At 43.7% G+C, this 27716-nt stretch overlaps 1 protein-coding gene across 1 annotated transcript in view; it reads right to left on the bottom strand.

The window, feature by feature from the left end:
* Positions 1-27716, bottom strand: part of Tmem117 (transmembrane protein 117) — a 433233-nt gene that overhangs the window by 180335 nt on the left and 225182 nt on the right. The window lies entirely within an intron of this gene.

Below are 27716 nucleotides of genomic sequence, written 5' to 3'. Positions count from 1 at the left end.
AAGAACAGGCCTCTCAGTGATATCAACTGAGCATGGTATCAAAAGATACAATAAGACCTCATATCAAATACGAGTCAACCCAGTGGGAGGAAAGGGGTCACAAGAAAAGACAAAAGATTCAGAGACGCCCCCATTCCCACTGTTAGGAGGAGCCATATTCAAAGGCTGTAGCATTAGGAAGGTTGAGAACCACTGCTCTAACAGAAGACCTGGGTTTCACATGAAGCAGGGAGCCTGCTGGGACAGGATTCCCCAAACCCAGTCTACACACATAATTGGCAAGGCTGCCACAGAGAACACAATGACCATGAAATTAGCAAAACAATCACTACAGCCTCCGAAGCCCAGAAACTATAATTAAATGGATGATTTGTACGTGTACGTTTTAATCAGTTTATACCCCAACCCGTCTTCCATTTTATAAGCTGTGAAGATTAAATTATTAATAGCTTTCCTGAGGGCATGGCGAATTAGGTGAGGCAAAGATCTGAGAAAAGGGAGAGATGTTAGGGTTCCAGGGGAAGCACACTCAGCACACGGCCATTAATTAAAGTTGTAACAATCTGCTTCACTCTGCCTTCAGAGACACAGCCACGGGCAAATGGAGAACATACATCAGCTGTGAATAAATAAATATCCCCATTACCATCCCGGGCCGGGACTGTGTTTATGGGAAGACTGGATTGTTTATAAGCATTAGGCGGAGACTGCGAGGACCCTGCTCCTCGTGCTCTGAACAATGGGCTACAATGATGAATCTACTGTGTAAAGACGGAAAGGAAGGGCGGTCGCCTGTGATAGTTTGCCCAGCAAATCTTCTTACCTGACAGAGCTTACAGGTTTAAGAACTCCCCCATTTACCAAAAGTTGTGTGTATCATTCTGCTTTAAAACATTTTTTTTTTCTATTTTGAAACGACAGGCTGGGTCATTGCAAGCTAAATGATCTCACGAGTAAGAAGGCTCACTGGACTTCCGTTAGATATGCCCCGTTTATTTATTTTTAACCTGAGAGACGTTGCTGAAGAGAGGTTTTACAACATGGGTGACAAAAGGACTGGGCCCAGTCCCCTTTCTTGGTAAGATAGCTGTCCCTTGCACTCTGTCTTCTGTCCCTGGCTATGTACTTAACTCTCTTATTCTCTCCCTGCCTTGTTTCATCAAATGGCTGAGAGCCACATTTTAATTATCTTGAGACTGTTCTAAAACATGATTGCCTCTGCTGCAGGCATTCTACATGATAGGGGTTGCCCTACCATGCAGAGAAGGAGATGGGATGGCCAAGTGAATGCCAAAAATTTAATCTTCATACACAGATCCAGTCAAAAGGGAAAACGTTCCCTTTGTTTCTGATGCACCAGCATGTACTTGAATGCTGAAAGCCTGCCAAATCGCCCTTAACTCTAGGTTGACTTCCCTGAACTTTCTTCCTTCATCTTCTGTGTGTAAGGATAAAATTAAATTATCCATCACAAATATATTTGAAATACTTTCTAGGGCTAGACTCTACTGAAGTTGACAGGGATCCATGGACTAAAAAAAAAAAAATCATAGTACCTGTCACCAGGAAGTGACAAGATAAATACTAAGACCCCTCCATTGAACAGAAACATATTACTGATTCATTTGTTCTACAGATATTCACTGGAGACGACCAGGAAGCCGGAACCCTGGGAGTTACTGTGGGGACACAAACTGAGCATCTTCTGTCAGGGAAAAAAGAAATAGTGTGATTCCATAAAATCCAAAGCACAGAATCACTGTACCAGCCAGCAAACCCACTTCCTGACAGCAGGAACTTAGACACAAAATTATATAGCCGTGTTTGCAGAAGTCGTCTTCACAATAGCCCGGGACTGGAAGCCATCCAAATAGCCCTCAATGGCCGAATACATAAAACGCTGTCGGACTATTAACCTTTAACAGGAAGGAAACTCTGGGACAGGCAACAATATGAGTGAACCCAGGAAGCACTAGGTGGAATGAGTCAGACGTAAATAGTATGATTCAGAGTAGTTTGATCACCAAGGTAGAACGAACAGTCGCACCCATGAGGTCAGTGCGTATAGTGGTAGCAGTTAGTGGCTGAGGAGTAGAGGGAAGGGGTACCTAGGGTTTAATTGACTCAGTTCAGACTGTAGCGGGCACTCTTGACATCAATACAGCAAGACCTCAAAGGAAGCAAAAGACTGATACCTCAGGACTGTGCACTGGAAACACCCAATGTGGGCCTTTTATGTTATGAATAACTGACTTAGACGAAACCTTCACTACATAGATCTTGATCCTAAAGTCCTCATGAAGAGAAGTTTTGCAAGGAAAATAACATGATCCCTGGGGAGAGGGCACAGCTAGAAAGTGCGGGAAGCCAGACTGAAGTGGAACTTAAGGGTTCTTTGGAAAGTCAGTTGGATGGTGTTTTGCTGGGATGAACACATGAAGGAAGGTTCAGCTGAGGTGGACACAGGTATGAAAGGCTAAGGCACATTCATGGAAGGACATTTAGCTGAGGCAGACACAGAAGAAAGATGTTCTGCTAAAGCAAGCAGGTTAAAGGGCACGCGATGAAGGATTCTCTGCTAACGACACACATGTCCGCCTTACACTGTGGAGCTGAGCTGCATTTGTCAAGACTCCGTAGAAAGAAACACACCAAAAGACTTCTGGTGGTGTGCTGCACTTTCTTGTCACTTCTGCAGACTTGGGCTGATTGGTAGAGTGATGTCAACTGAGACAGACGCACGTGCTAAGTCAAGACACATCCTGAGGCAAGACGCGTGAAGAACACGTGATGTTTGGAGGGGATAATAGGACTCGATGGGCAGTGACAGAGACACAGCTTGGCTTGCTGGTACAGCTCGCTGTGCAATGCTTTGGGGTCTCCAGTTTTCACTGATCTTCACTTCCCTGAGACAGGCACAGCTGAGAACTTCTCCTCTCGATCCTCTTGGTCCCTAATGCTGACTTGAGCTGAGGCTGAGGTCTGTCTGTCTCTGCTAGGTCGTGTCGCCACTGTGGATAACCTAACCTTACCAAATTGGACTGCTGGTGTATCCATGAAGTGTTTACGAGGACATCAAGCTACTGATGCTAACCTGTGAACTGAGCTGCCAATCTACAGACAACACGGACAGGAGCTGCTCCAAAGAATCATCTCTAAATAGGTCCACTTACCACCCCACCCCACCCCCATATCCTTTCTTTTCCACCACCTCTGGTGGGTGGTGGGCTACAAGGGAGGCTAAAGTACTTAAGAACCATCATTAAAAATAGGCCTTGAAAAGAATTAAAGTTACACCAGACCAAGCACCTGACAAGATCGCGCTTCGATAAAGGACTGGGTAGCTGTGTACTTGCAGTATGCCACCATTGGTATTTCTCCTGGTAATAGGAATGTGAGTAATTTTTCTGCATTTCCCACCATTCTTTCTGCTTCTGGCCTATTTGGCTGTATGTGTCTTGAAGAAAACAAAACGCTCTGGAGGAAAATGGTCAACATAAGTAGATTCTCAAAGCCAGCCACCTGTCTTGAAGATTTTCCTACCTAGTCTAACTCGATCTGGGCATTTAAGAGATGAAAGGACATGTTGGAGAGGGTGGGTCATTTGTACTTCTGGTTCTGCTGGATGCTCCATGGAAGCCAGACCCTTCTGTGCAAGGCTCAGACATAGTTCTATGCACAAAGCTGTCCCCACTCCATGAAGAAACAGGGACTCAGTGAAGCTGAGCGACCTCTTTATTACAAATCCAATGGCAGAGGTCAAATAGGAACTTGGATTCTATAGATTATCTTCTTTTTAGTCCATAAGTTTCCAGTTCCATTACCCCACGGGAGGCAAGAGGATTGCACAGGAGGCAAGAGGATTGCACCTAGACCTCAGGGCTTCCAGGTATCTCAGGTGGACTTGATTAAAACAAGGCCAACTCTCCATGCCCAGCGGACCTACAAATCAGCTCCACACTCAAGGACTTGGCAGTAGACTCGTACGTGGAAACACACAGTGTGCTCTTTGAGACTTTAAGCCCAAATAAAAACGACCTTCTGCTTTCTATTTCACTGTGTGGGCTTCAGGGGAAAGGATACTTCCCAGGAGCCGGCCCTGTGCACGGAACCTGCACTCCAGGGGTAGAAAGTACAGAGACCCCAGGATGGTGAAAACCCTAGATGAACATTTCTGATGAATTGATGCGAAATTAGGTCATCCATTCATAAGGCATCTCATGTGGTGTAGAAATGACGCATATAAAGATCAGAAAAATACAGGCTTCAAATTTGGGTCAATGCGAGTGTGTGTTATTTTCATATTTGTAAGACAACTGGTGTATTTGGATAGGGAGGCTCATGTATAAGACAGAAGTACTTAGAGAATGTTAGATTCTGGACCAGAATTATCTCTCTTGATTTAAAATGGAAGAAGATTTTAAATAATAATAATAATAATAGTAGTAGTAGTAGTAGTAGTAGTAGTAGTAGTAGTAGTAGTAGTAGTAGTAGTAGTAATATAAGAACATCAAAGCCTACGTGGAGGGCTAATATGATTTTTGTCCCGGCTCATGGTTGCATCATTGCCTCAGTAATAAAGCACGCTAATTGCCCGCTTAGAACACACTAGTCTTCTGATGTTGTTCTGTAATGACTAAACCTGTTGCCAAGCACAAGCCTTTCCATTCTAGGCCGGCTCTCCCCTTGGATGTCAGTCTGGAGGAAAGTCTGGTTTCTTTGGCTACATTTGGTCTACATAAAAGGTGAAGCTTCATTTTCTCCACAGAAATCACCAGTGATAACCCACAGGCCAAAAGTCACTTCTGTAGAGAACCTTTTTACTCTTTTAATCTGTCTAGCCACAAACATGGTCAAACTGTCCCATTCAGGTGGTGGCTGAAGGGGTCTTGAGTGCTGACAGGCTGACTGTTAAGACACCATTGTCTTAGCTTATGTCTCCACGAGCTAAGGCTGTGAGTCCCCTCACTTAGAACTTCTCTTAGGCTTCAGTTCAAATGAATTCTTTCGGCCATTGCTTTTCTTTTTCAATTCTTGTTCCTATATTTCCAGAAAACCACAGTAGTTGAACTTTGACTTTTGGTAGAAGTCCTAACTCCTGTTGCTGCCTGTCAAGTCTCTCTTCTCCTACTTCCAGGACTCTGGAAATGGAAAAGGCCTATTGCTCAGCCATACCCTTCCTCTGTCCCTAACCACTTTCAAGGCCATAGAACTAGTCTAATTATCTTGGGACCCTCTCATTCAAATACAGGGTTCAATGCAAGATAAAAGCAAGAAAATGTTTGAGGAAAATTTGTGTGGGCTAGTGTCTCAGGAGGATGGGTTACAATAACCCCAAATGCACAAGAAAATGGGATGTGGTAATCTCATAGAATCTACTAGAGTTCTACCCAGGACACTATATTTTGCATATTTCTTTTTCCTTGATATTTTTGGTAGTTCTTTGACACTTCTGTATAACTTGCTTTAATAATATTCACCCCATTGTCAACTCCTCTTAGATCTACCCCCTTCCTTACACACTTATTTTTATGTCTTTTTGTTTTGAAACTTATCGTATCCAATTTGCACTTCTTTTGGATGTGTGTACTTCCGCTGGAGGGTGGTCAGCCTCTTCCAGAAACTACGTTACTAACGAAAATGGTTTAAAAGAAAATGCTACTCAGTTTTGTACTAAGTTATCTCTCACATTTCCTAGCCTGTTTTGTCAAGTGATACTCTTTTCTCCAAGCAAGACAGAAGGGATTGAGAGGGAAACAGGAGGTACCTCTGGTCTGCTGACTGGTACTTGGAACTCAGGTGTGACTGTCAGTCACCATATACTGAAAGCACCCAGTTGGATTTTTCTAGAATCTAATAATCGTCTGGAAAATGTTTTGAAATCTTTGATTCAATAACTAATTTCAGAAAACCCATTTTGCAATATCTAAAGGAAAGGACATGCAATCAAAAATATTAGTCTTCTGTTAATAAATTGGAAGCGAGGTGATATCAGAGATTGGGTATGTCTAAGAATGATAGTGTGACCAGAATTCATACATCTGCCAACTATCATAATCTCCTTCATGTACTCACTCGTTGAATCTTAATGCTACAATATACAGATACATCTGGAACAGAAAATGAAAGGCTAGAATACAATGGCTTGTGAATGCAAGTAAGATTTGAAGATTATAAACTGTTCAACAAGTATCAACAATGGATGTGTAGGCCACTGCGGGAAGAGCTGGGACAGGCTGAGCGACATATAAAAGATTCTTAATGGAAAGAGATAAGATTGGTTATGTTTTCCAATACCATCCAGGTCTAGGAAGTAAAACAAAAGATGTCCCAAGGACAAAGAAGCACCTGCCACTCCTGGAGCAGATCCAGCATGTGGGGATACTAATGGAGTTGGGCGAGGGGCCAAGAAGCACAATCAGCAAAGTCTTTGGGAAGGACTAATGAAGGGAGATTGTGTCACCGTTGGAGATGGATTGAACGGCATTGAATTGCCAGGGTGACCCGGAAACACTGTTCTCAGCACCATTATTCAACAGTTCTCACGAATGTCCGTGTTCTCTCATGGCATTCTTCCAATTCAGCACCCCATTTTCACTGCAGTGGTTTCCAGAGGCAAACACATCCAAGTGGTCCCCCCATGACTCAACTGAGCCCAATGTAACTTTGACATCCAAGTGTTGACACCCAGATATTTCCTAGATGCTTCACACCGGCATGTAACATGACCCCACCACATCCTGGTGGTTGGGGTTAGCATGTCACTTTGCATGCCTAGTCAAGCAATACAAATTAAAAAGTGAATTTACCAGCCATACACATAAAGCACCAAGAGTAGCAGGAGAGGTAGAATAGAATAATAGGCTGGACAGGAGCACAGCAAAGCTGAAAAGGTAGGAAGAAGAGAGGCTACCTTGTAACTGCTTTCTACCTACTGGCCACAGTTCTTCTGTGCTGCCATGTAAATTCCCTGTGCTGTTTGCTACATTCTGCAAACCTACGTCATTTGCACACACAGATGAGGACATATTGAATTCCACTAATTTAATTCACAAAACCTCTCTCAGTATAATCCACACTTCCTCTGTAAGGAAATAGGAAAAAAATGTACTAGATATTATTTATTTTATAGTGTGTGAGTACGGTGTACTCACATGTGTGTGTCTGTGAGTATGGTGTATTCACATGTGTGTGTGTGTGTGAGTATGGTGTATTCACATGTGTGTGTGTGTGTGAGTATGGTGTATTCACATGTGTGTGTGTGTGTGTGTGAGTATGGTATTCACATATGTCACATGTGTGTGTGTGTGTATGGTGTATTCACATGTGTGTGTGTATGTGTGAGTATGGTGTATTCACACATGTGTGTGTGAGTATGGTGTATTCACATGTGGTGTCTGAGTATGGTGTATTCACATGTGTGTGTGAGTGTGTACACATGTGGAGGCTAGAAGAAGCCCTTGCATGTCTTCCTCTTGCCTTGCAAAATGGTTTCTCCCTGAAGCAGAAGCAAAGTGTTCAGGCATGGCTGGCCCTCCAGTGGACTCTCATGTTGTCTATTTCTGTCCCCCAGTGCTGAGGTGTAGGCACATGCAGACACACTCTGCTTTCTACACAGATACTTGTAGTTTGAACTTGGGTCCTCTTGCTTACAGAATAAGCATTCTTACTGGAACATCTCTCCAGCCCCTAATAGCCATCACGTATGAGATCGCTTATAATACACATTCCATGCCAAATGGTTTACAAAGATGTATCCATTTACCAATGAGGATACAAAGGCTTAGGTCTTATTAATAAGCAATGAGACTGAAACTTGAACCTAACTCAGTAGACAGAAAACAATTATCTTTACCTTTGTTCTGTTTACTATGGGAGGGTCATATATAAGAGTCTGCAGAGATGTTTCATCAAAGCTAACTGTCACCACAAACTTCCAGTGATTAGGTTGTACTGATGCTACATTTTTGAGTAAAAGAACTCTATGTTGTCAAGGACTATCCCATATCCAAAGAACCTCACTGCTCAAAGCATATTTATTGATTACCTATAACCTGTGTTGCACTGTGTCTCCCTCCCTAAACTGTAAAATGAGGAGGAGGAGGAAGAGGAAGAGGAAGAGGAAGAGGAAGAAGAGGAAGAAGAAGAAGAAGAAGAAGAAGAAGAAGAAGAAGAAGAAGAAGAAGAAGAAGAAGAAGAAGAAGAAGAAGAAGAAGAAGAAGAAGAAGAAATAATAATAATGTACCTGATAGAATTGGGTCACACTACTTGCTCAAAAGGAGGAAAACACTTAGAGAGGATTCTGGAATGGCAGGCCAGCTTCCTTTCACATTGTCACCGTTGCTGGAGTGGCAGCCGTCATAACAACACGTTCCAAATGACCAGCACTAATCACAGCACTACCTGGGTGATGTCTTAAGCAGTGTGATGAACCCCAACATTGATAGACAGTTGGAGTCCCCAAACTTTAAGTACAAATGAGATGTTTAACGTTCTAAACAGCAGCCTTCCTTAAAGTAAACTCCATTCGTGGGCCTAGCCATTGGCGTCGTCATATATTTAAAAAATAAATGTTCATAAGAACAGAGAAAAGTGAAGAAGCCAGGTATTTATTCTTTACCTCTGTGGATTATATAAATTGCGTACATGAGTACTTTAGATGCAATCTGAACAAAGTCACGTAGATGTGACCGACCGATTGTCTTGGTGCTGCAGCGTCCAGGCTGCTAACACAGGCAGGGGTCATTCTCCAGGGAAGGATTGGATAACCTCACACCCTCGGGCCTTATCTTTACCCCCGGAACACCTTCCAGAAATGCCATGTTGCCCTGCGGGCTAGTAACAGACTCCTGCTGATTCACAATCTGCTACTACTGTCTCAGCCGTTCCCTCACCACAGACCTCATGCTCTCACCAGCTCTCTGATTTGAAACTGGCAGCCTCAGAGCAGATGAGCATTAGCCCGCCTTCCCTGCATTTGTCCCTATGCCTTCTGTCCCTCCACGGGCACCCTCTTCCCCACCAGGCATCTGATACTGTGCAGTGTCACTCAAACGCCTTTTTGGTATATTCAAGAACCATCTCAAGCTAGCTCACTCTTTGTGGTGACTGTTCCTGGTTGTCAACTTGACTGTATCTGGAATGAGCTACAATCCAGAATTAGAAGGCTCACCTTTGATCCTGATCTCCAGGCTGGGAGATACAAGTTTCTGACCTGGATCTTGGTATGGAGACCTTGAGGCAAAGTGGCTATGAATCCCAGGAGCATGGCAGCATTGAGGTAGGCATGGTGCAGGAGGAGCTGAGTTCTACATCTTCACCCGAAGGAAGCCAGGAACAGACTGAGCATCCCCAGGCAGCTAGGAGGAGGGTCTCCAAGCCCACCCCACAGTGACACACTTCCTCCAACAAGGCCACACCTTCTAATAGTGCCACTCCCTGGGCCAAGCATATGCAAACCATCACATTCCACTCCCTGGCCTCCATAGGCTTGTTCAAACACATACGTCTATGGAGGCCATACCTAAATTCAACATAATAAAAAAGTACATTCAGTTCAACTTCCAAAGTCCCCATAGTCTATAGCAGTGTCAACAATGTTAAAAGTCCAAAGTTCAAAGTCTCTTCCAAGATCCATCCAATCACTTAACTGTAATCCCTGAATTAAGACAGGCAACCAGCTGGGCAAACTTCACACTCTGCCATCTCCATGTCTGATGTCAAAGGGGTCTTCAGATCTCCAACTCCTTTTTCATCCTTGTTGACTGCAACAAACTTCTTTCTCCTGAGCTGGTTGCACTCCCTGTTAGCAGCTTTCCTCAGCAGATAGCCCAAGGCTCTGGCATCTTTAAGGTCTTTCAGTCTCCAAGGCAGCTTCAATGTAACAGCTTGTTTCAATGTCTGGGATTCACACACCATCCTCCCAAGGGCTGGCTTCACTTCTCCAGCTCTGCGCTCTGTAGCAGTTAACTTCAGGTTGATCCACACTACACTGTTGCTGTTCTTGGTGGTCATCCCATGGTACTGGAGTCTCCAATACACTGGGGTCTTCTGCTACAACTAGGCTTCACCTATAGCCTCTCACAGACTCCCTTCATGGTGCCAAGCCTCAAGTCCTTTGCCTGACCCCTTCAAGTCCTGGGCCATAAATTGCAACTGAGGCTGCACCTTCACCAATGGCCTTCCACAGGCTCTCACAGTGCCCAGCCTCAGCTGCTCTTCATGACCCCTTCATGCCTTCAAAACCAGTATCACCTGGGTGACTCTGACACATTACCAAGTCCAGCCACAGCACGAGGTACAACCTTGGCATCTCTGGAACAGAGCTCTCAAAAAACACTTCCTCGAAGACTTCACCTCAGTGAGGCTGATCTCTTTCTTAGCTCCAGCTAACCAGCATCAATTGTCCCTGTAGACTCCTTCTCCTCTTGAATATAAAGCCAGAGCCACATGGCTGAAGCTGCTGAGTTCTGCTGCTTGCAGGAGCTGGAACATGGCCCCCTTGTTCTATTACATTATAACTAGCTTCCTCTTAACTAACTCCTTCACTGCCTAAAATCTTGGCTGTCCTGGATCTTGCTCCGAAGATTGACCTTGAATTTAGAGATCTGTCCGCCTGTCTCCAGGGAGTGGAATGTGATGGTTTGCATATGCTTGGCCCAGGGAGTGGCACTATTAGAAGGTGTGGTCTTGGAGGAAGTGTGTCACTGTGGGGTGGGCTTGGGATGCTCAGTCTGTTCCTGGCTTCCTTCGGGTGAAGATGTAGAACTCAGCATCTCCTGAACCATGCCTGCCTGGATGCTGCCATGCTCCTGGGATTCATAGCCACTTTGCCTCAAGATCTCCATACCAAGATCCAGGTCAGAAACTTGTATCTCCCAGCCTGGAGATCAGGATCACAGGTGAGCCTTCCAATTCTGGATTGTAGTTCATTCCAGATACAGTTAAGTCGACAACCAGGAATAACCACTTACACTCTTCCAATATAGTTTTCATGAAATTCTAAAGTAATTAGTAATGATACTGTCACTGCGTTGGCTTTCTGTGGCATGCCTGGAAAACAAGCCCCTCTACTTGGGTTTTGAAGTGTCAGGGCTAATTCATAGGCATGAAAAAGTCCACATGCCCACTGTGGGACACCCACTCTTATAATTATCTGACTGTGCATTACAATTTCAGGAATTTCAAGTCGGAATGGGCAAAGACCTCTTTAGAAATTATAGAGACGTGGGTTAGGGAGTAAAGGACTAACATCAAAGGGAAGGCTGCCATTTGGTCAACTCTCAGAAGAACAACGCCACGAGCGGTTCGGCCTGGTTAACCGATCACACCTCCGCACTGGTTTGGGAAAACTATACCGTCTGCATTATTTTTCTTAATCTCTAAAGAGTAAATAATATGACTGAACATTGCAAGCTGTTTCTCCTGAAGCTAAGCAGCAAGGGCGAGAGAGCCTAACTCTCAAACCTACGAAAGATGTTTTTCAGAGGAAGTAAAATCAAGGATGGCACGGGTTTTAAGAGAGTGATTGGCGTGCACACCTGACAAGAACGGCTTAGATTACGCCGCTCTGCGGGTACCAGCCTGCCACGGAACATGGCTTCAACATTGGGTGAATACTGATTGCCAATCACAGCTTCTGCTGCAGATGTCTTCCAACTCCCTCCCCATCAAACACCGTCCGTTTGCCCAGTCCTATGTCTTCTTCATGGCAGCTCTTCTCTATAGGTGCCCCGCCCCCATCAGCATTGCCTTCAAGTCTATATCGACCCAAGCGTGGGGACTGTTGGCATTTTCTACTCTGAACCCCTTGCTCCTCCACACAACCTTGTTTCTGCATTTGTAGAATAACTTCGATCTGTCAGCCAGCTGTATCCCTCCAAGATACCAAGAGTTAGTAAATCATGGTTAGCAATCAGGTACCTGTTGTGTTGAAGTTTTATTGTACAGAATCTGTATAAATTGGCTTTTGGTGGGGGTGGGGCTTCTTATATTTTTTTTTAAGTTCATAAGTGTAATTTTCTTTTTGTTATAATTTCTAGACCTTAAATTTTCCCATGCGTGCTAAAATACCATACATTTAAACAACTGAAGCCAAATCGTATGTAATTTTTAGGTGTCATGGCAACCAAAAAAATTAAGTGTGAATTTGAATAAAAGAGCTCAGTCTTCCTTAAAATCCTTCTCTTAACTGGAAAGAATGCTAATGCAATTTTATGTGGAGTCTTGTCAAGTGCATTCAAGAAATGTCAAACTGTATTTTTAGCCCTGGAGTTTGCTGAATCCCATAAGAATCCATCTCTCCTCTCTGTTGACAAAATGAACAGCACTGAACTACCGGGGATCTGAGCTTCTGTCAAGATCCACTTCGCATCAAAAGTTACCGCTCCTCCACAGCTGTTTTCTCAAAACTTCTGAATTACAATCCACACTTCCCTGCCTTCTATGACTCCCCTGGGCTTGCTTCCCATGCTTCTGTTGTCAGCCCTTCATTGACTCTCAACCTCACTTTTACAGACAAGTCGATGAAGTGTTGTGGACGTGGTAAGCGATAGAAACATCAGAAGAGAGGCGCAGCACGATTAATGTTCATTGACTGGGAAAACACCCTCCTGACTCATCTTCCACAGGGGTTCCCTCTCCTGTACCATATCTGGCTCCAAGCCTCCTGCTTTCACATTTTCCTGCATCCGACCCTTTGTCGGGAATGAGATTGGTATCGTAGCCCCATCAGCATTTTCTGTAAGACTACTAAAACTAGCGGGGTTCTGCATCCATACAGGTAGACTACCCAAATGAGGCTGCTACGTGGGCCCGGGGTAGATTGTACTTAGAACTCAGAACCCAGCAGGAGGAAGATGACAAAGGGGAGTTCTGTGGCAGCTAAAGCAGACGCTCTCCACTCGGTGGCAAGGTGACATTTTGAAACTCAGCATTTTCCAGCAGGAACCCTCAGCCACTAAAAGTAAGAAGTGGAGACTGGCTCGCCCGCTCAAGGCTTTCCCCATCTTTTAAGACACACCTGAGCTGCACCTCAGAGAGTATGAGCACTTCACCGTGCATCTTCATCACGATACATAATTCATGGCACCTACATCTTAATACCTGTGAGCGGAGAAGTTTCTGGCAGATGACATAACACTACCATCCGGTATATTTATAATTCAGAGTGACCTACTTAGAGCTGACCTCATTTGAAGAAAAAGCTTGCTATGTAAAATAGTGAAAACACTGTCTTGATATCAATTCATGTCTGGCTGAGCTACAGTGCATTGGGACAAAAAAAAAAGGTTGTTAAAATTAGCAAATTGTCTTCATTCAGAAAATGCAAATTGTAGCCATATTTTAAGATGCTCTCATTTATGAAACACTGTAATTTTTTTTAAATTAAGTAACGCCAATAGTATTAGCAGTCATAATTTCACAAGATTTATCTTTTACCTCACAGCAGTTAACAGCCATATTACCTAAGTAATAATTACTGGAAGTCAGCCTCCCCTGGGCGAGTGGCAACAAGACTGACTAACACTGAATGAGAGGCGCGGAATGAAATTATAACCCATGGAGAACTGAAAGAGCAGGTCATCCAGTGGGAGTAGAGATGGGAAGGAAGTTTATGTAGGTGATGCCGTGTTACAGATGGGTGCAATTATAAAATGACTGCTCTCCGGTGACACTGCATTATAATAGCAAGATTACAAAGTGACACTTTGCTCAGTCTGATGAGCTGGAAAGGAGGCCGCTGCAGTGTTTGTCCTCGCAACTAAAGGAAGGAACTGTCCTGAATAACTGTATCAAAATCCTGGCTCCAGGGGCACTTGCTAGCGTTTCACCAGGGCCCGTAGGATTGGTGCAGGATCCATTCTACTCAAAGGATCCCCAGATGTGAACCAGGCAGGTATCATACTAATGAGCATGCCAAACCGGGTGGGGGGAAGCCCAGAGGCGACTGAGGAAAGGCGGGAGTGGAAAGATGGGCTTCCTGAGGGAAGAGCGTAGACACCTTAATGTTTGTATTCACTTAGTGACTGTACCATGTCTGTTCATCGAGAATCCGTCTGACCACTGTTCTGAGAATATACGGCAGCTAGCAAGTCAGTCAGGAAGGACTGCAGGAGCTTGAGGCTTCTCTGCACCCAGGCTGGCAACAACCAGCCTGGCCCCAAAGACATGCATTCCATTAACTCTCCGGTGGGTGTTATTGTGGACATGATTTTTACCCACTTGAGCCAGGTATGCTTGGGTGGAATAAGTGCTAAGCCATTTAAGAGTTCTTGCTTCTCATCTCTCCTGAATTGTAGCGGCTTAGACAGGACTAACCCTGTAGAGGAAAAACACTTGTATGCAGCATAACAGATGTTCCAAAGTAACGCCTCCTTATCCCCAACACGTTCTTCCAATGTTCCTGTCAAGGATCAGTTTCCAAGTTAATGAACACCGGTTTAGTCTAAAACAAGACCTGTCGCTTTGCTTCTCATTCACAAACAGACCAGGCAGGCAGCACTGTGCTGACGACTAAGAAAAGGCATGCTGTCATTGTGGTGTTGAATGAGAATGTGCCCCATACACGCATGTATTCACACGGATATGGGGTTCCCCCGCGTGGAAGTGGTGCTGTTTGGGAAGGTTTAGGAGGTGTGGCCTTGTTAGAGGAAGTATGGCATTGGGGGTGAGCTTGGAGAGTTTTAAGACTTGTATCTTTTCCAGTAAGCTTTCCGCTTCCTGTGAGGGAAGCGAGCTGTCAGCATCCTGCTCTCGGTACCGCTCCTACCTTCTGCTCCCACACCTCTTTGCCATGATGGACTCATGCCCTCTGGAACTATGAGCCCAGTTAAACCTTTCCTTCTATAAACTGAGTTGTGTTGTATCGCAGGAACAGAAAGTAAGTAATACAGCTACTCCAAACAGCTTTCAAAGGAGGATTTGATGGGACCTAAATCTAGAATACCAACCCGGAAGAAATAGACTAGTGAATGTCCAGTAGCCATGCCATGAAGACTGTGAAGTCTTGGGGTTATAGAGCTACATAGAGCAACCATCATCCTAGAGACCGTCTACTGGTATTTACTAGGTATCCATGAACTGCAACTTCTCCTCCATGATTCATGTCTCCTGGGATCCTATCTATCCCCTGCATGGCAGTCATCCCAAACTAGCAGGCTTCTGTGGACAGGTCAAGAGGAACAAGCAACCTGCCGGCCTCATGGCGGAAGAGCAGGCAGACCCATCTGTGAGCGTACCGTGGAGTGGATCCGACAAGAAACAGACTGGGAGAATCACGAGGCCGCTCAGAGGTTAAAGAAATCTTTAAAAGACCTGAGTTTAGTTCCCTGCACCCACAATGTGGCTCATCTGTGACTCCAGTTCCAAGGGATGTGACAGCCTCCTCTGACCTCCAAGGGCATCAGCCACACATGTGATGTGCATGCATACATGCAGGTAAACACTAACATATGATAAAAAATACATACATAAATAAGAAGTTTTAAAAAGTGAGTTGGGATGGGTCAAGGAAAAACTTCCAATGAAGATGGGGCATTTGTACAGATACTTTTAGTCAGGTCATCAAAGTCGGGGATTTGGGAGGACTGAAAAAACTCATAGGTAGACTAACTGGGGACCAGAATCACGCTAACGCTAGATCATAATTAGCAGTAATGGTATTTGGGTGTTGCACTAAATTTAATGTGTCTTTGCAGAGAATATGATCCAACAGCAGCTTCCCTTTTACCTTATAGCAAAGGTTTCATTTTTACCAGATCCACCTGGCCTAGATGAGAACTGAATCTGCAACTCTGAAAGTTACTGTTTATCCTAGGAAGACACCTTTGCTTATTAAATTATTACAACAGATTGAGGACTTGGATCCCTGAGGGATGGTTTGAACAGAACACAGCTCTGTAGGACAGGAAGCTTCTCCCCACCAGAAGTCCCACCAGGTACTGGCTTGGACATATGTCACTTAGTCTGTGCAAGCAAGGCTTGCTCACTGACTCTTCAGTGGAATTCCATTCATACTCAATCAACCCTTGTTGAGAGGATAATGTGATGAATGAGAGACACTCAATAAAATTTTAGAATACTAACAGTCTATAATTTTATAGCGTGAAATTTGATATATCTAAAAGTTATGCAGAGACAATATACTTGATGAGTTTCATTTATATAAAAAAATCTTTTGAACAGAGTCCAAATATGACATCAGGAGATACTGAGGCTTAATAGAACACCAAAATGTATATTAAATGTGGATTCCTTTCCACTTCACGGACTAAGTCCTAGCTGAGTCTCAAGGTTGCCTTGAGGTGAGTTTTGTTAGTCAGAGACCATCGCTAGTTTCAGAAAAGCAGAATAGGCAACAGAGACTCTGACACTCAGGTAGTCCAGGTCCTGAGAATACTTTTTAAAAAAGCAGTTTCTACATAGTCAAAATTAACTATAAATATCTATCATTTAACTGGGCTAAAAGTGGTTTGTTGCTAACTATTTTTTCCATGTTTTAAAATTCTATATATACGACTGCCAAAAAGTCTTCAGTTGATTCTATCATCCTTACTGCCAAGGAGAAATTGGGATAATTATAACATACATCAGGCAAAAAGTGCTCAGATCTCTAGAATTATAAGCTTTCCTTGTTCTTCTGTAGCTACAGGTTCACTTTATCTTTTCTAATGTATTTTAAGACCACTAAGAGACATACTGTCCTTTTCAATGAAAATAATGGCTTCTCTCCAGGTTTCATGTCAAGGACATAGTCAATCTAAGCATCACTACTCATATATCCTCTGGTCAGGTGTCAAAGCAAGAACAATTTGGAACTGTCTAATTGGCACACATGGTATCCTAACCTTCCTTTTGGTTCAGGTCTGTGTGTCAAAGAGACTACTGAAGTGGCCTTTATCTTCTGTTTTAATTGATATGTGACAGCGGTGTTTATTTGATGTTGCACCAGACTAGTAAGTAATTATGACTCCTCACCCCTACTATGATGGGCTCAAAGTGACTTAAGATGCCTCACAGAGCCACTCAGTAGATTACAGAAGAATAGGGCATTGGACCAAGGTCTAGAAAAAAAAAAAAAACCTTAGTATATTTCAGCAGTCAGGGGGAAAAGCTAGTTCATTCTTTTCTATCATCTTTCAAACCAATAAGACCAGAGAAGGTTATTATATATGTAGTTTTAATGAACTCTCCCTTATGGCTGTAGGTATGGCTCAAGGGTGGTACATTTACCTGGCTTGCTTGGGTCTCCAGGTTTGACAGCTAGCACCAAATACAGAAGAAGGAAGAGGAGAAGGAGGAGGAGGGGGGGGGAGAAGGAGGAGGAGGGGGAGGAGGAGGAAGAAGAGGAGGAGGAAGAGAAAGAAGAGGAGAGGGGGGGAATAGAGGAGGGGAAGAAGGGATAAAAGGCAAGAGACTGAAGGAGAGAGAGAGAAGTCTTAACCAGTTCTTCTCATAATTCACTCAGATACACTCGTACCCTGATGTAATAGCTTTTATAAGGGCAATAACAACAAAACCTAAGCACAAACTACTCCGTTGCTATAAATTTCCTTTTGATGTTTATAGAACATTTAACTACAAGTGCAGCATACTTTATGAACATAAAAATCTTTAGTACTCCCCAAATCCTTGGGGCAAACAACTGCTAAAGGATAGCAATTTCACATAAACAAAACCCTTAGCACTTAAATACCTAGCAACTGCAGCATCTATCTTAAACAAAGTTAGTCCGTATGAAACCCTAACTCCCTTCTGGTTCTAGGTGAAATATGGTCTGCGCCACCTACGTCTGTCAAAGGGAAGCAGAGTCTCAGCGATGCACGCGGTGAGGAGTGACAGTTTGACTGGATGCTGTCGTAGCATCACCTTGTGCTCAGAAAGACGCACAGTCTGCTCTGTTTGGTTCACAATAAAATCCAACCAGTTTAATGGACGGGCTAGCAGAAAAAGAAATCAATCAACTCAAAGGCGGCTGCGTTATCTCATGTTGTATTAAAGTTTCCCACAAAATACCTCCCCCTCCCAAATGAGATCATAAGGGTCGTGTAGTAGTTGACACTATTGAAAATTTGGAACCATACTGCCTGGGTTCAAATGTGACATTAAGGAGGGGTATGATACCCTCCTTATATGTTTAGGGTTACTAAAAAAAAAGAAGAAAAGGAGGAGGAGGAAGAGAAGACAGACAGACAGACACACACACAGACACACACACACACACACACACACAGATGACTTCTTCTTATGATACTAATGGGTCACTTCACTCATTTCTTTTATCTCTTGTTCAACACATCCTGTCATTCAAAGTTCTCCCAGATATGTATTTACGTGTACATATGTAGAAGAGCATGTGTGATAAGGTATCTAATGTACCTGGCTCTCTATTAATATGTTTGGGGCATGAAAGGATACAGAATTGATCAGTACTTGCATAATATGGTTACATGTAAACTTTATCTATGTGTGCATGGATGTATGGGTATATGCATGTGTACATGTGTTTCGAACATATGTAGCAGTTATATCAGCATGTATAAGCACTAATCCGAATATCAAACGACATGCATGAGTTGATGCTTGGCTTACAGGGTCCTAGGTAGAAGGTTAAAGGTTAAAGACAAGAACAGAAAGGAGCTTCGCCTGTTTTTAAACACCCCAAAGAGTCTTCTGTGTGATCACACTAATCAGCACTAATACTGACAACTAGACCCCACTTCATGATAAATCAGAGAGCGATGCCTCCTCACAATCAAACTCCTCCGGGTGGTTGACGGGCAAGCGGTACTTTAACAGGCACAGGACACTGTGGCAGCAAAACCGTAAGGAATGTGTGGACAGAGAGCCCTGAGGATGAAGAAGGTGTACTAGAACTGAAGAATCTGACCCTGAGCTGGGAAGGGAAAAACAAACAAATGTACAAACAAATGTAAGCCAGAATAAGCTGGCTGTGGTGGCCATGTCTGTCTATGAGAAATGTCCTCGGTGTCGCTCAAGTTCATTGTGCTTTAACCCAGTATCCCTTCCCAAGTGGCTTCTGTGCTTTTAGCACGGAATATTCATACACTTTTAGCAAATGAATATAATTAAATACAAAGCACTACATGCCATGACTTTTTTCTTTTACATTTAGGGGGAGACGTTAACATTGGAAGACTGGTACCAAATGCTGTAGCGCCTGCTTCTATCATTAAACATCCAGACATTATATTACACTTCTTAAATTAAGAAATCCTTTTTTGGGGCTGGAGAGATGGCTCAGCAATTAAGAGCACTGGGTGTTCATCCAGAGGTCCTGAGTTCAAATCCCAGCACCCACATGGTGTCTCACAACCATCTGTAATGGGATCTGATGCCCTCTTCTGGTGTCTGAAGACAGCTACAGTGTACTCATATACATATACATAAGAAATCGTTTCTTAAATGTCACACACTGTCCAAATCCAATAGTCCTGAAAAGCCAAAAGTCTCTTGATCCATCTGTGATACTATCTGAGGTTAGACCCTCCTGGCTTATTAGTTTTTTAGTGAAAACTTTTTTTTTTTGAGAAATATGAAACACAAAGCTGAAATACTTTTAGTGTCATTAAAATACATATATTGGCTAAAGCAAAATGACCCCACCCAGCAATTCTGGGTGCTTTTAAGAATACTCACAAGGAAACAAGACAAGAGTCTTTATGGCCTAAGTTTCTTCAAAACCTTCAAAAACAGAATTGTTCTTGGGATGAGCTTTTGAGCCCCTCCCATGGGTAACGGATAGGAGTGAGCTCACTTTGGACTGTCCGTTACAGCTGTCTACTAGTGGTTTATCCACCTCTATAGAAAATGTGGTTTTGTCACATGTGGCAAAATAGGGGTGTGTGTGTGTGTGTGTGTGTTTATGTGTATGTCTGTGTGTGTGAGTATATATGTATCTGTGTGTGTATGTGTGTGTCTCTGTACGTGTGTATGTGTGTGTGTTTATGTGTATGTCTGTGTGTGTGAGTATGTATGTGTCTGTGTGTGTGTACGTGTGTGTCTCTGTGTTTGTGTGTGTACGTGTGTCTGTGTATGAGTGTGTATGTGTGTGTGAGTGTGTGTGTGTATGTGTGAGTGTGTGTATGTGTGTGTGAGAGTGAGTGTGTGTGTCTGTGTGAGTGTGCGTGTGTGTGAATGTGTGTCTATGTGTGTGTATGTATGTGTGTGTGTGTGTGTGTGTGTGTGTGTGTGAGAGAGAGAGAGAGAGAGAGAGAGAGAGAGAGAGAGAGAGAGAGAGATTATACATTTTACCCAGGTGACTCTTTACTCTCAGAGTATGAACTGTCTGATGCTCTGAATAAAGTTGGCTATTGCGTGAGACTTCAGTCTGCCTCATTTTTAGGCGCTGCTCTCCCAGGTTCATGCAGCCATCTCTAGAGCAGTCAACACTGCATAAATCATGTATGTACCCTCAAGTTCCCTGATATGATGACCCCTATGTAATCTCCCATAATACAGAAACTTTATGGAAACACAGCATGTAGCATAATTAAATGTTCAACCCAGTTTCCATCTTAAATGTATAGCATAATGAAATTCAGGGTACAAAGTCTCCCGTACATGGTGTTGTCAGGAAGGTCACTGGTGCTGTGAAGTAATGCCACTGTCTAGGCAGAGAAAGCCACAAGGGACACTCAGGTGAAAGTTCTAGACCAGCTGCTCCTGGGACCATCTCCAGTGGTTAAACATCTGGTCCACACCCGTCCACTTGTCAGCTCAGCTTGATCACTGAGTTTGTGCACTCTGCCCCTCTAATCTGTGTTTCAGAGTTTCAATTAATTTCTATTATAAAATTCAGTAAATTTGTAACTGCTGCTTTATTTGAAGCAGTAAATCAAATTCAATTATGCTTTTTATTTTGTCATTTTGAGAAATCGGCAAGAGAGAAATAATTAGAAACCTGGCATCCATCACAATACAAATTGTCAAGATCAGTTTCAGGCAGAATAACAAGCTAGACTTGAGGTTGGTTATTTTCCAGTTACTGTTCATTGATAAATTTAGCTCTTTCTGAACAGTCTAAAATGCAGCAACACATCAGAATTTTTTTCATTTATGGGTGTTTTGCCTGCATATGTGGCTGTGTACCACATACATGCAATCCTCCTGGGGGCCAGACGAGCCTATCAGATGCCCTGAGACTGAAGGTATAGATGGTTGTGAGGCACCATGTGGATGGTGGGAATTGAACCTACGTCCTCTGGAAGAGCAGCCAGTGCTCTTACACATGAACCAAACTCTCCTGCCCCTATTCAAGAAAAAAAAATAGCTAAAGATATTTCTGACTTTGGTGAAATGAAGATCAAACGTTCCTTCATTCTCTCCCCCTTTAGCATGTGGCAAGCATATACAACTTTAAAAACTTACCACGATTTAGATTTGTATATACATGTAATTATAAATATTATGTTTTCTATATTAAGATTGAAAAACAAAAACCTCTATTCTCAAACACTTCAGATACTATCATTGTTCTGTTCTCCCAGGAGGAGAATAAAAATCCATCGAGTATTGAGCGACTTTCAGATCTATGCCCCCAGTGATGCTTAACCAAGCATCCTCTGCCTCGAGCGGGGCTCTCTCCTTGCTCAAGTGACTTAGGAAACAGATCTCCACCCTTCTGCCTTCTCCCCACAGGTGGGAGCAAGACCATGGACCAACAACAATGACCACTGAAGGGAGGCATGAGGATCTGTGTGACTCAGCTTTTGATTTGTACACTTGCCTCTGACATCACCATCCGCGAGAATCCCATTAACAATCCCTTACTCCAAGGTTTGTCACAAGCGTGTTCCTTCAGGGCAACGGAAACGTTTTAGCATGGGCAGTGCAGAGCCTGGTGAGGTATGCTGTGTGGACAGAGGGCAAGCGGGTCGGCACCATGTCTCTGGACCAGGGTAGCTGTCCTTCCTCCCCTCCCCCAGCCTTCTGGAATTGCAGCTGTGGAGTTACAGAACTGAACTAGGAAAAAAGAAACAAAACAGTACTATGTCCTTTTATGACTATCTTCTCCTTCAAAGATACTTTTTCAGGTAACCCAGGCTCTCCTGGGACCTGCCTTACAGCAGAAGACGACCATGAGCAGAAGCCCTCTCCGTCCACCTCCAAAGTATTATAGGTGTGCATCGCCATGCCTGGCTTTTTAAAAAACAAAAATAAAAACAAAAAAAACTTCTTTTTAAAAGTATTTTTCTCAAACATGAATAAAATTCTCAAACATGAATAAAAAGACAGATAATCATTTTTTTAAATGTTTTGTTTATCCTTGGAGAATTTTATGCAATATATTTCATTATATTCATTCTTCTCCCCCAGCTCCTCCTGGATCCTCCCCCATCTTCCTATCGACCCAACTTCCTGTTCTCTATCTCTTTTTTAAAAGAGCAAATCAAAATGTGGAGTCCTGTCCGTGCTGTCTGCGGCGTCTGAGCATGGGCACTGCTCGGTGCCGCTCCTATGAAGAAAACTGTCTTTTCCTCTGCAGTAGCTGTCAAATGCACACAGCTCACTGCACAGGGATGGGACGCCATGCTGCTCTGTATCTTGTTCATATCTGCATCCATTCCCTCTCTCCAACTTCCATGAGTTCCCCCAAAACATCTCCCTCTCAACCACTTGTTCTCTTCACACACACACACACACACACACACACATAGATACACACACACACAGATACATATACACACACACGCAGATACATACACACACACAGATACACACACACAGATACATACATACACATACACACGCAGATACATACACACACACTCACACACACTCACACACACACAGAGATACACACACACACACAGACACACAAACGCAGATACATACACACACACACACAGAGATACACACAAACACACACAGATACACACACACAGATACATATACACACACGCAGATACATACACACACACTCACACACACAGATCATACACACACACACCATACACACACATGCAGATACATACACACACATACACTCACACACACACACAGAGATACATACACACACAGATACACACAAACACACACAGATACACACACACACAGATACACACACAGAGAGATACACACACAGAGAGATACACACACCACAGATATACACACACACACACACACACACACACACACACCATACACACACACTCCATTGAATCTAATCAGCAACACCTCTGACTACACACTTGTAGCGTCACCCACTGGGGCACAGACAATTTATCAGTGTCCACATCCTCCGAGGAAAGTGACTCTCCGTGCCCAGCAGCTGCTCTGCCCGACGACCTTGAATTTATGCCAAAAGACCATGACCATTTAATTAGTTCACGATTGCAACAACCACGACATGTCCAGTGGACAGCATTTCACAGTACTTTTCTACATCCTCTGGCTCTTCCTGCCCCTTGCTTTCAATGCTCCCTGGGCTTTGATGAGCATTTCTTAAGTTCCTATTTGATACCTGGTTCAATGATGACGGCTAGGAGCACAGCCTGGAACGGACTGGTATTATCTGCTCCCTTCAAGAAGCATCTAGTGGAAGAAGGCGGTGCTCATACCTTCTGTGTAAATAGATCCAGCTTTTTTAAATAGTTATGAATTAATAATATTAATATTTAATTGTGATCAATTATTCATTAATAATTAATAATTGGTAATTAAATAGCATGGTTTATTATTATGAAATTTGGTTTCAAAAAATTAGAAAACACGTGACAAGAAAGAAGGTAGCAACTGAAATTCAGACAGCTATTACGATATTTATAAACAAAGCAAGCACCGGTAAGACAGAGGAATAAACTAGTCCTAAAAATCCATTTCATCCTTGCTGACTCGCCTTCATGGTGCTTGAAGTTTCCTTTGAGACTCCTAGAGGAGGAAGACAATGAACAATCTTACCCAGTGTGGTCCTGCTCACTGGGGAGGCCATAATCAAATTATTCTGCTAGAGAGATGTAGGATTAAACCGCCCCTAAGTTCTGACCTTTATACTCGGAGCTCAGTGCACCTCTCAACCCCAGCACAGAAGCTTCGTTTTGCAGCGGACGGTGATTAACGCAGGGGATTAACACCTTGCAACAGATGACTTCATAAGGAACTGTGGAGCACTCCGCTCTAAACAGGACACCTGTGTCACACTCTGCCACCCTGAAAGGCTCAGGGATCACAGTGGCAAGAGGGGCAGGAAGATGCTTAGACCTGAAGATAATAGATGCCCGGACTGAAAAAGAATTTGCCATGCACCACTGCACACATGAACCCTCAATGGCTAGGACTACAATGCAAAGGCCTGCACAGGATCAGGCCAATCAAAATCCCAGCATGGATTGGGGAGGGCGCCATGAATCCACCCTCAGTCAAGAGGATACTGGCAGTGGGTGGCAGTTGGAGAGAGAATGCCAGTTTTCCTCCGGGATGCCAAGGGCCTTGTTTTCTTTTTGCTTTTGGCTTTTTAAAAACAGCACATGAAGTTAGTTAGGGAAGGTTCCGGGGAATAGGGAGGGACTCAAGGGAAGGAAATGAGCAGATTGACGGTCGTTCAAAGCATAGTGTATGCATGTATGAAATTCTCAAATGACAATAAAGGAATAAAACCACTTGTCCCCCCTAAAATCGTATTCTTGCTCAAGCTGCCACAGATACCATTAAGGAGGTTTAAAACTTTGCTTTTTCAAAGTAGTCTAACTGCAGATGCTACGTTTTTTTCTAACAAAGAGGCATTTCCACAGGTAGGTATTGAATAAGATCTCTGGCTCTAAAGAACTTTTAAGAAAGCATCGTATTAAAACCAAACACAATGCTATACAAGGCGGTACGAGAAGCATAGGAAACAAAGGTAAAGTGACAGATGGTGTGGTGGGTTAAATGAAAATGGCCTCCACAAGTGGGCATGGCACTGTTAAGGGGGTGTGGCCTAGGCAGAGTGGGCGTGGCCTTGCCAGAGGAAATGTGCTACTGGGGGTGGGCTTTGAGGTTTCAGAAGCCTTGTCTCACTTTCTTCCTGCTGCCTGCAGATCCAGATGTAGAATTTATGGCTACCTCCCCAGCACCACGTCTGCCTGTGTGTCGCCATGCTTCCCACCACGATGATAAGGCACTAAACCTCTGAAACTGAAAGCCGGCCCCAGTTAAATGTTTTCCTTTGTAAGAACTGCCTTGGCCATAGTGTCTCATCACAGCATTAGAACCCTAACTAAGAGAGATGACCAAGTTGTTTTAAGGTATCTGTGACATAACTTTGTGGAACAATCTTTCCTGCGTTGCCACACGTAAATGAATGCCCACTGCCACCCCAGGCCACGCATGCAGAGACATGTGCACGGCAGGTGGCATTCAGAGGGCAGGCTATTGTCATAACAGTGCGAACAACGGGAGAGCATGCTTTCCTGTTGCTGTGTTAGTACCTTCTTCCTTACTTACTTCCCCAGAAACTTCTCACTGCCTTGAATCATATTATTAGTTGCTAGAAGAGAAAAGCCAGGAGGAGAGGCGCGATAGCAGGGGCTGGAGAACGGAAATGGTTAGCTGGAGACTGCAGGAGCCTCTTCCCTCTGGTAGGAAATGAACAGCAACAGCCTAGTGGTGATGTCCACAGAATCCCAACCACTTCTGGCTTTCAGGGAGGTGGAACGGGTGGGTCATGGAAAGTTGGAGCCATCAGCTCCTGAGTGACAGAGCAGTAGACAGGAGGAAACTGTGGCTCCAGATAGCTATTGCTTCTGCTTTACCCACATGTGTTCAGGACACAACTCTTTGCTCCTAGAAATGGCGACAGTGTAGCCCAGTGCTGATTACAGTGCTCGACACTTTGTGCATCTTATTTAAAAAAAAAAAAAAACTATTTGACAATTATCAAAAGACGGGAAGCACAAGGGGGCTTTGTGCTCATTTGTCTAACACACACAGGATCTACTTCAAAGCCAAGGGCATGGCTGGACACTGTCATGTGACGGCCAGGATGGTATTTCACAGAGTGTTTGAGATCATGCTTATTTTTGGAACGCATCAATCTGGTAGCCTTTATAAACCATGGGGAAGTTGAGAATTATTTCCAGAAAAGAGAAGTCTTTCACCACAGAAATGCATGAAGAGTTAATATATGATTGCTAACATAAAAAAGTCACTTGCTTTTTCCCTGAAGGTCACCGTCATCATTGACATTCATCCCATACTGAGAATTCTATGCACACGAAGGTCAAAGCTACCTGAGATTCCTCTCATGAGGAAAAATATTATTTTTTAAAGCGTTATCAATGCGCACACGTGTAGGCATATAAATATTTATTGGAAAGTTACTGCCTGTCAATGAATAGGAGTGGGAATAGAGGCTGCGCTCTGGGAATGCTCTCTGTGTGGCTGTGCTTGCAAAGCAGGAGCTTGCATTTACTTTGCCATTTCTACCTGAGTCTGGTGGGGAAAGGTCAGTGTTTCATAGAACAGAAGCAGAAAGAGACTTGGAGCTCTGCCCCAGTTTACAGAAAGGAAAAGAGCGGCAGCCCGTGGGATTCAAGCTCGCCTTGGGTGGTTATGACTAAAACACACTATTCTTCACTCTCAATTCTTTTCTAGCTTTCTAATAAAGCAGCGATCTATAGAAGAGGTAAGAGCCACGTTAGCAAACACAAACAGGGGGCATTAAAGGAGCGGACGTTAAGCTGTGAATCTGAGTCAGAGATTGAGAAAAAGACGGGCAGCATCAAGGGCTGATTCTTTGCCCTCCCCCTTACCCTTGCATATAAGAAAGCAGACATGTGCAGGACCGGAAATACAACCCGAAAGGATTAGAGGTCAAAGCTACCCTATGCACACTCCTTTGAAGGAGCCTAAAGAGGTGGACTTAACAACAGCAGCAGCAGCCCAACAGACAAAAAGCCACAGAGGCAGAGCTCTAGACTAGGAGTACCGCAGTGGGAAAATGTTTGGAGATCTGGATAGAGAAAGGTCATAGACAAACAATGACACCCCAAGAGAAACAGCAAATGGCTTACATTCTAAAGGCTGGCATGAGCCTCCAAACTGCAGAGCAAGCCTTGGAAGTCTTTAATTCTGTTGCTTCTTCATTGACTTTTCAAGGGCAAAACCAGGAAGTGGTGGGCCACGCCGCCTGTCTACCTCAGCACTGGCAATGTCAGGGCAACTGCAGACAATCTGCACCTGGGCCTGGGATCTGGTGGGATGAGCTAAGGGACAGGAAGTCCTGGCAGCGCGAGGCGTGGCTCAGTGACCAGCCCTTACAGTCAATGGATGGGGACCAGCCAAATAGCACAACAGCAGCAGTAAAACTCTCACATCTGCCACATTCTTCAACATGTTAAGTCCTATGTAGGGCCACACGTCATATTTACAAAAACATATAACAAAAACAGAAACTATTAGATCCATTTGAGAGATGTGGAAATTGTATCTACACGCATTGCATCTTACTTCTTGAAGGTCAAAGCAGGAGTGTCAAGGTCAGAGAGTCCTTGTCTCTGAAACCTTCATCTGGTTCTCACTTCCATTTTATTTCACAAAGTCAAGGTGAAATCATAATCACAATTAATGTAGAATTTTCTCACAAGGCGCCATCCCAGGGTCTTAATTACATCATTTTCCAATGTGTGCACCTCCTCATAAATAGATTTTACTAAGGGAAATGAAAATTTTGATGACATAACCTGAACCCTATAAATAGCCTATTCTGACCACAATTT

Source organism: Rattus rattus, chromosome 1 (genome assembly GCF_011064425.1).
Source record: "Rattus rattus isolate New Zealand chromosome 1, Rrattus_CSIRO_v1, whole genome shotgun sequence".
In the NCBI taxonomy this organism is placed as follows: Eukaryota; Metazoa; Chordata; class Mammalia; order Rodentia; family Muridae; genus Rattus; species Rattus rattus.
This window is presented reverse-complemented; position numbering and strand designations above follow the sequence as displayed.